The 9,166-nt window shown below is 37.5% G+C and overlaps 1 long non-coding RNA gene across 1 annotated transcript in view; it reads right to left on the reverse strand.

The window, feature by feature from the left end:
* Positions 1 to 7,173, reverse strand: part of LOC116703402 (uncharacterized) — a 9,547-nt gene extending 2,374 nt beyond the window's left edge. Inside the window, exons 1-2 of the long non-coding RNA XR_004335424.1 lie at positions 7,163 to 7,173; positions 6,664 to 6,665 (exon numbers count right to left, since the gene is read on the reverse strand). This is a non-coding gene — a long non-coding RNA (uncharacterized LOC116703402). The remainder of the gene's footprint in view (positions 1 to 6,663; positions 6,666 to 7,162) is intronic.
* Positions 7,174 to 9,166: the final 1,993 nt, after the last annotated feature.

Genomic DNA, 9,166 nt, shown 5'->3' on the forward strand with positions numbered 1-9,166 from the left:
TAGTGTTTCAATTCCAAACTTTTGCCAAAGCAGTACCATTCTATGATACGGAGTGGACAAGTGAGCCTGTCTTTCGAGAGCCAATTTTCTTTCTGAAGTCATGCGCGCGCAAAAAAACATCACTGCCAGCAGCAAATTTCACTAATAATGTAAATTCAGCGCCTAATTGGCAGCACACCAGCTGTTTCTCATCAAAATAATGAGTGTGTTTTTTTCTTTTATGAGATTATTATCTATCTTATTTAGACACTGAAAGCTCAGATTCAGTTTTCGTGACTTTCCATTGAAGCAGTGTGTCCTGAGTTGACTGCTGGAGGCCGAGGTTGTCAGATATATCCAGTCTGAACATGTCTAATGTTGCCAGCAGCTAAAAAAGAGAGAGGGTGGCTTTTACCACCAACAGGCAACTCACTGCTCAAGACATATTGCTTAATTTCCTGCTTTTGTTGTTCAAGACAATATAAACCCCTTCATAAGTCTTCTACCTTGTCTTCATCCTCCTTAATGGTTCACTGCACAGTTTGATTGTATGCAGATGAGGAAACTTGATGAAGTCAGTTTTTGTGCACATGCATAACCCCAAGGTATTAGATATGGCACTTGAGTGCGACTTATTAATGATTTCTGGGACTGCAATTCTTACATATGCACCGAGCAATATAAAAAGGTTAATAAGTATCTTATTTTTTCAGTTTAAAGGAAGGCAGACGTGATCAACTTGCAATTCTTGCTGGGTATTAAATAAAAGAGCCTTCTGGCATCATGCTAAATAAAAAGTCAGGAGATAACTAAAGTCATTGCAATTTTTCCTGAGGGCCACAAGAATTTGTGTACCAAATCTGTCCATGTACTGTACATGGTATATGCTGATCCAATCTTGAGATGTTTCACTCAGAACCACAACTGTTAACCCTAACGGTAGGGAAAGAGAAAAGAGGAGCTCACCAAAGTCTTTTAACATTTTTGGATGGGTTTTTTGCCTTTTAATTGATAGGACAGCTGTTGACAGGAAAGGGGGGAGAGAAAGGTGGGACAGCATGCAGCAAAGGGCTGCGTGTTGGAACCTAGGCCACTGCAGTCAGGACTGAGCCTCGGTACTTGGGGAGCACACTCAACCAGGTGATCAGGGCGCCCAGTCAGGGGGTTGTGTCCTCTGTGGAGAATGAATGCCTGTACACAATTTTACGGCAATCCATTCAATAGTTGGGATATTTCAGTCTGGACCAAAGTGGTTATTCATGAAGCCATGCCTCTTGTGTGGCATAAATAATCTATTTTTAGCATGAACTAGGCACTAACGCAAATGTTCTGGATTTATAAATGTAACGCATGTAACACTGTTGACACTTGGTAGTGCACTAAACCTTACTGTCATCCCCAGTGAGTTTTCATGTGAGATTAAATACATTTCAAAAATTCATTTAGAGCGTCGTTGGTAATTTTCTTCCACAGCACGAGAAATATTGCTAAGTGATTGCACGGATTGCATGCAATGATGTAGGCACTAGGCAGAAGGTCCACATCCTGTAATGTGATTAATTGTCACAGCATATGTTGCCTCCATTTGGTTTCTCCATAGAGTCATTTATACGTGAATCACAGACAGTTTTTATTTGGTTGCATGGAGTTTCGATAACTTAACATGTAAGTCACTGTCTCTCCAACAAGGACACTTATATTTCTAATCATTATTACTAGTTATGGATCAGAAAATGATTACCCACTGAACAAGATACTCATGGATAACCATTGTTGTTAATTAATTGCAGTTTATCCTACTGGCACTTCTAATTATTGTTCCTTGCATACTGAATTGATTACAGCACAGGAGCTTATTCTATATTATGTTGTGGCTGGAAGTTCCTGACAATCGCTTTTTCAAAATAAATTTCCAAAAGAGTTGTTATGCGTAGAAATAAGAGGTTTAGACTTTTGACATGATAAAGCAGGCAAGTTGTATCTGGACTGGAAATGTGAGAACAACCCAGTCTCACGGCAGTTTGTGAAATGTTCACGTAATTTAATAGATTCGTGTACACGGACACGTTTATCTCGTTATTTTCATGATGGTCTGCAAGTTTTTAAAACAAATGTATTTCAATGGGAAGCATCTTTCGTGATCACACCACGATTCTTTCTACCAGTCTGGTTGCAGCAGAGAAGCTGTATTCAGCTTTGCTATTACTGGTATTTTATAACCGCTGTTTCAATCGAAATTCATTCACAAGATCTTATCACGGTTTATATGTATTTCTTTACTGTTATTATTTTGGTCTTATTACCAGGGAAGCTGGATTGCTTTGTTGTTTATTGATATTTTTAAATATTACAATATTTTTTTATAATGCTACATCTTTCAACATTTATTTAGATGTTATCATATATTCACTTCCTTATTGAAATAATAGTATTTTGGTCTTACAATTGTTTGTTTTGAGAGAACACTATGATGTGGGTCAAGCAGGATGCATGCAAAGCCGATATTCCACAATGCAATGCGGACATTCATTTCAGAGAATCTGACAGCAATTAACGGGTCTTTAACAACAGTATCGCTTTAATGTACATCTTTATAATCAGTTGGTTGTCACCGGCAAAAAAACGTTGCTCAGTTTTTGTCCAGTGAGTTATGCAACGTAACAATGTAAAAATCAGCGGAATACTCCGGAAGTGAAGTAGAAATTACAACTACTGTGAAAGATTGTTGCACGTTGTACAGGAGAATATACAATAAAAATACCAATAATGAAAAAATTGCATTTTATGCTAGCATTTTGATTTGCCTTGTCGCAGAAAAATACTGAATAAAAGTGTGAGTGTTTAGAAATACATACTAATGGCTTGTTTGACTAATTTGCATTTGTTTTGATTTGTACAATTTTGAAAAACAAAAAATAAACTATTTAGAAAGAGAAACATTTTTTTAAATTGATTTCCCATGCATTGTTTTTTTTAAACGATATTTCGTAATTTCGCAGTTCAAGACTGATGGGGAAAAACATGAACAAATTTATGTTTGGGACTTTGATTTAACATCCCACTGCATTATTAGTTTGTTTAAAATAAATTACTTTTTTGAAATAATTTATGGTAGGCCTACCATATTAATTATTATATTCAGAAGATGATCCTCATATCAATCACCGTGGTTACAGCTTGTAGCCATCCTAGCCTTTACTGAGACTACCATTTCAAAATTAAGAAGGGACAAGTTTTAGGAAGCATTTTCAGGAAATTAAAAGGATAAGCAGATTGTTGCGATGGTTTTTGTTCACAGAGTAAGATATATATAGCTTTGTATGTGTATGTGTACATGTTCACCATGTGTTTTTGGCATTTTTGGCACACTTCTACCTCAGCCTACTGCACACAGACACAAGTACTTTTGCATATTCTGCTGAAATAGAGACCTATGTGCAGTGGTGCCATGCAGACAATCTAATTTAACCATTTCACAACCTGAGGAAAGGGTCATGGTATGGGTCAGAGGGGGTCAGAGGTTATAAATGATTAACCAATCCATCAACTCTGCTCCTATAGGCACTGGTGATTATATAAGCAGCACCATGGGCTCAGTTTGGTTTGAAATGTGCTGGGGAGAGAGATGCATTTGGAAGTAAATTCCCAGAAGTGCTGGGTACAATGATGTAGTCATTTGTTTTCTCTTTCACGCAGGTCATATTTTGAAGGAAGCTGTTCTGTGGCTTACTAATGTTAATGATTAGAAACATGGTTTAATGTACCTAAACAATGATCAATGATTACCAAATTTCTCTCGCATAATGACCCTCATACCCACTGAAAACCCAAAGTCCAATTATTACTTATTGTAAGGAAAAAGCTGGTTTAATATACCTAAACAATGTGGGTTGACTCCCCACGGTTCTCATGGGCTTTATAAGTCTTAATGTTAAAACTTAACATGGTTTAATGTACCTTAACAACAATCAATCATCTCCAAATTTCTGGTTTGCTTTTTCAAAAGTTTTCAGTGGTTATTAGGAGCAATATGAGAGAGAAATTTGGTAATCATTGATCATTGTTTATGTACATTAAACCACGTTAAGCTTTTTCCTTGCCATAGGTGCCAATGAAGAAGAACACAATGTGATAACTTCCATAATCGTTGGATTTTGGTGTAGTTTTTTTGACAGGTTTAAGTGTTCATGACAAGATATAGCCATGAGAAATTTGTTGATCAGTAGTCGTTGTTTAGGTATATTAAACCACATTAAGCGTTTCCCGTTAGCGTTTTAGAGAGTCCCGAAGGGCTGTGTTGAGAACAGAGGAGCGTGTAACCAGCACTGTGTCTATGCCTGCCCTGTGGGGAAAGAGATTTTTGTAGATTTGTTGGCATGTGTCGCTCAAGAACTATATGTGTTATGAACTTTAATTAAATTGAGTTCGAAGTTTTCAAAAACAGTGGTGGGTACAAAATGACTCATGACAAAATCTGACGGTTACGCGTCCCCACCGTCCCCACCGTCCCCACCGTCCCCACCATAACAACCAAAATCGATGCCTGTGGGCAACACCTTTCGCTGGAAGGCCGTGTTAAAAGTGTGTGTTATCATTTAGAGCAGACACCCACGGTGGATCAGAGGGTTTATGTTATACAAGGCTGCATTACAGAGCATATTCACAGTCAGCATGGCATGGCAATATCTAAAAACATCTCGTTTAAAGCTGGCTTGTCAGGGGAATGTCATGAAGGTTGTGGAGAGGAATAGAAACTAGCCTCTCCAGGCAAGCACCGGAAATATGGTCTGATCTATCTTTATTCTCCATGCCAATGCGCTTTTATCCAATGGCAGAAGATTTAGGGTACCCTCATGTAAAGTAAATATTTCTAAACTACAGGCCTTTTTTTTATTGTAAGTATATGTCAGCTGTATGATCAAACAATATGTCAAGTGTTATGTGTGAAGCATTTGAGCTCAAGGCAAATATCACTCTGGGGACAATAAAGTAACGCCTGCAAAGTGGTCTCTGTGATATGTAAAAATTAAAACGTTTTTGTAGGACTATAGCAAACACATCGTTGGAAAGGTCACAACCTGGAGAGTAACATTTCTCAGTCTGAAGAGGATATATTACTCCTGCTTTGAAATATTGACCTCTGAACCTTGAACCCAGTACATGTATGAAGGCTTTATCATTTAGCAACAGGTGCTACACACATAGTACCAGCTGTTATAGAAAGCTCTGGACCTCAGCTGTCATGTAGATATGGTCACCAAACTGTACCCACTGTAAGCACTGTCAAACATGGTAATAAGCTATTTTCACCTATTTAACGATTTTTAAAATCAGATGACACCAGTGTGTTCCTCATCCCAAAAAAACCCAGGGTGCAGCCAAAATTCTACCATGCCAACTTCTACTTATGATAAATATGCCTAAATATTTTAAAACAACAACTCCCACTAGAGACGCACCCCAGAACCTCTTACAAAGCTAGTGTACTTGTAGTTCTTTTGGGGTGGGTGGGTGGACTTGTTCAGCTCTTGTTTCCATTTCAGATTGCCACCGCTCGCCAACCGACAGACCAAACAGTATATGAGACAAATACATTAAACCGTATTTTATTATTGTTATCTTTATTGTTTAAACCCTCAAGCACAACATAAAACAAAAACATCAATATTGTTAATATTGTGTATTTTTATCTTCTTTCCTATCTGCTGAGAGGTAATTACCACGCCACTTCCGGAGTATTGTTATTACAGTGCATCAGAATCAGAATCAGAATCAGAATCAGCTTTATTTGCAAGGTATGAGGACACATAAGTGTCAGTAAGTGCATGACTTACTGGAACAAAACTGAGCATATCAAAAACATGAATGCTTACATTGCATTGTGGGATATCGGCTTTGAATGCGGCCAGCTTGGCCCATATCATAGTGTTCTTTCTTACAACATACTGTAATATTTCACCAGTAATAAGACCAAAATAATATTATTAAAATAAAAAAATGAATACCATGATAACATATAAATAAATATCACTGATAGATGTACCATTACAGTTTTAAAAATATCAATAAACATCAAAGCAATCCAGCTTCCCTGGTAATAAGACCAAAATAATAAAGAAAATACATACGTACCATGGAAAGATCTCTTGAATAAATGTTGATTTAAACCGCCGTTATTAAATTTCAATAATTGCAAAGCTGTATACAGCTTCTCTGCTGCAGCCCGACTGGCATTGTTGGGATAATTTGAACCAATTCCTTTATTATCAAAAATGTAATGACAATTTATTGTCTTCCTTGTCTGTGCATGCCAAATGCGATAGAAGTAGCCAACCTTGAGTAGACCTGCATAATGTCTCCTAGCTGTGTTGTTAAAATTCTATTGGGCCTTAATGTAGGACTCATAAATCATAATACTGAATATTGAAGTGAAGGTGACCCCAACCTCAGTGCAGTCATAATACATTGATTTCTGCATTTTTAACAAAAAGAAAGCTAATTGTGGCTTAATTGAATGCTGCCTTACATTTTTAATACTTCAAGGTCCCATATTGTTAAAAATTAGATTTCCAAAACTTTTATGATTATACAGGTGCTAGATAAATAATATAAAAGTATCAAAACAACTCAAACCACAGAGAAATGCACACAGCCCAGATTCAGAAACTGTGCCTGTTATGTCACAACTGCATGCTATTTTACACTATTTGGTAAGGGATGATGTAGAGCGAGGTGGTTTTTATATTGAATACTATCCCGACAGGGTGATCAGAAGTCTTGAATCAGCTGAAAGAAGTCTGCATAATTTATCAGGTAGGGCAAAAAGTGGGGAAACGTAAAGCATCTTTTGTCCTCCAAGTTAAGCGATGACAGCAGTTCTGGTGAGTGCTTGTCGTTACACCTCTCTATATAGTCTATGATCGCTGCGCAGTAACTTCTTCAGCTGTAGGGACAACAAGATTACACGTTTAACGTTACGGGTGTGTCAACTGCAGCAACTGTGCAAAAAGGAAACAAGATAATTGAGGACGTAAACGTCGGGAAAGATTTTCCCAAAGAGAACCCATTCACCTCGTCTTACTTCACCAACAACAGAAATGTTCAGCTAATGTTGTGTCAATTCCTGCACTGCATTGATAAAAACAGCAACTGGGTAATGGGCCACCCATAGCGATAACATCACAGCCCGACTCATAACATATACAATTACGACCACAGCCTGTAAAGGATATGCGTACCCGGACTGGACCGGTGGCTTTTGCCAGAGATGTATTCGCTGCAGGAGGGGGGGATCCTGTGATGTTGACTGACAGACGGAAGGTTGCATTAACAGCTACAGAGTTTACATTGCTATAGATGCAGGATTTCAACCGTAGAGACGGAACGGGCTTTTTTCTTTAACGGAAGCCATACAATTGCATTTAAATCAAGAAACTCCTTTTTAAATCAATATTTTGTGTCAAATTATTGATTTCTTTGGTAAGTTGCCATAATTACATAATTTAGCATTACTTTCTAGAAAACGATAATGCTACAATGCCATTACAGTCAATCTCTGCTTGCAATGACAGTGTAGCGACCCAGAAACGCTGACCAATCAGAGCAGACGGGGCTTTTTCCAGACAGGCGAGAAATTGATGCTTTTTAGACAGATAGTGAACGCAGGTATACTCACACAGATATAAGGTGTAAAAGAGATACAGTGTATGAAAATAACGTGTTTTTAAACAATAAAGCTTGTAAACACGTTCTAGTACAAACCCAAAATACATGTTTCATGATACAACAGTACATCATTGTTGACTTTTTGTCCACACAATGACAAGAAGAACATGTATGGCTATAAGTCTGTTGTTACTTTTGATGCAGCACGACAACTCTGTGGGCAGCAGTAAAATTAATTTCTATTTGTCCATTTCCTTAAGTAAAGGTTAAGCAATCCCACATGCCTCAGTAATTCAACACAGTAACACAATAAATATTAATGCAAGCTGCAAACACATTTGCCAGGAGACGTAGCAAACAATCTGTTTTGAATAATAATCTTGACACTTTTGGTATGTCAGCTAACTAAATTGTTGTGTTTGCCTCATATCAGGCCTTGTTCACAGATCATGTCAACAGTGACTAGTCAGGCTTGAGTTACATAACAGCAGCTTTCTCACTGAAGATATGGGACCAATCAACTGTTGGGTATTAAACATGTTCATGTTGCTTGTTAGATGTTTTATACAAAATGTTGTGATGGAAGTGGCTGTTTAATAGATTTGTGATTGTGTATTTGTGTTACCAAACAAAGGGAATTACTGCAAACCGTTTTCATTAAGCACATTGAACAGACTTACATCGTGCCAGTAAGTAGAGGAACATTTCACACAGTAAATAAAATGCATACAACCAGAAACCCATTTGAAGCAACCAGCAGCATGCTTGTTCGTCCAGTTTTTTAAAAAATCTTTTTAATGAGTTTTTTTTTTTTTTACTTTTGTGTGATATAGCATAACCAGATACTCAAAGGCATCCTCAGAGACTTCCATTTGAACTTTAATTTAATGCCCAAGCTGTTACAGATTGGATGTTCAAAAACAATGAAAGAGGAAAGAAAATTTGTAGGTGACAGAGAAAATTGTATAATTGAAAATGAAATCATGGAGCTCCTAAAGAGGCTGTGCTAATTTGCATAATAATGAATACTCATGTGCTGTTGTGTAGTCTGGTACATGCTGTTTAACTACACTAAGGCCTTAAAATGGTTTGTTCCTGGGCTTTGAACCTCTTGCTGTAGCTGATGACTTTGCACTGAGCAGAATGACATGAAAATAATGAAAAACCATCTCTCTGACATCAGAGTTCTCTGTAAATTCATTTGAACACATCTGTTTCCCTAGAGTGTCTTCAAGTGATGCAGCTGTAAAATATGTGGGGGCGACACTCGTTAATGGGGAAGAGCACAAATGGCTAATATTTCCCATCAGCCCCCATTTATTTTGAAATGAAATGGGCTTATTTGTATACACAGTCGGCTTTCTCTGCTCAGGGAGAACTGAAATTATATCCTAGCAGCGGAAACAATACATCTAAAATGTACCTAAATGTTAAATAGCTGACTAAAAAACGTTCATTCAGCAATTAAAAAACACACTTTTCCTGCCCATATGTCTGCCATTAGCAGGTCTGTCCCCCCCCA

This window comes from Etheostoma spectabile, chromosome 15 (genome assembly GCF_008692095.1).
Source record: "Etheostoma spectabile isolate EspeVRDwgs_2016 chromosome 15, UIUC_Espe_1.0, whole genome shotgun sequence".
Lineage (NCBI taxonomy): Eukaryota > Metazoa > Chordata > Actinopteri > Perciformes > Percidae > Etheostoma > Etheostoma spectabile.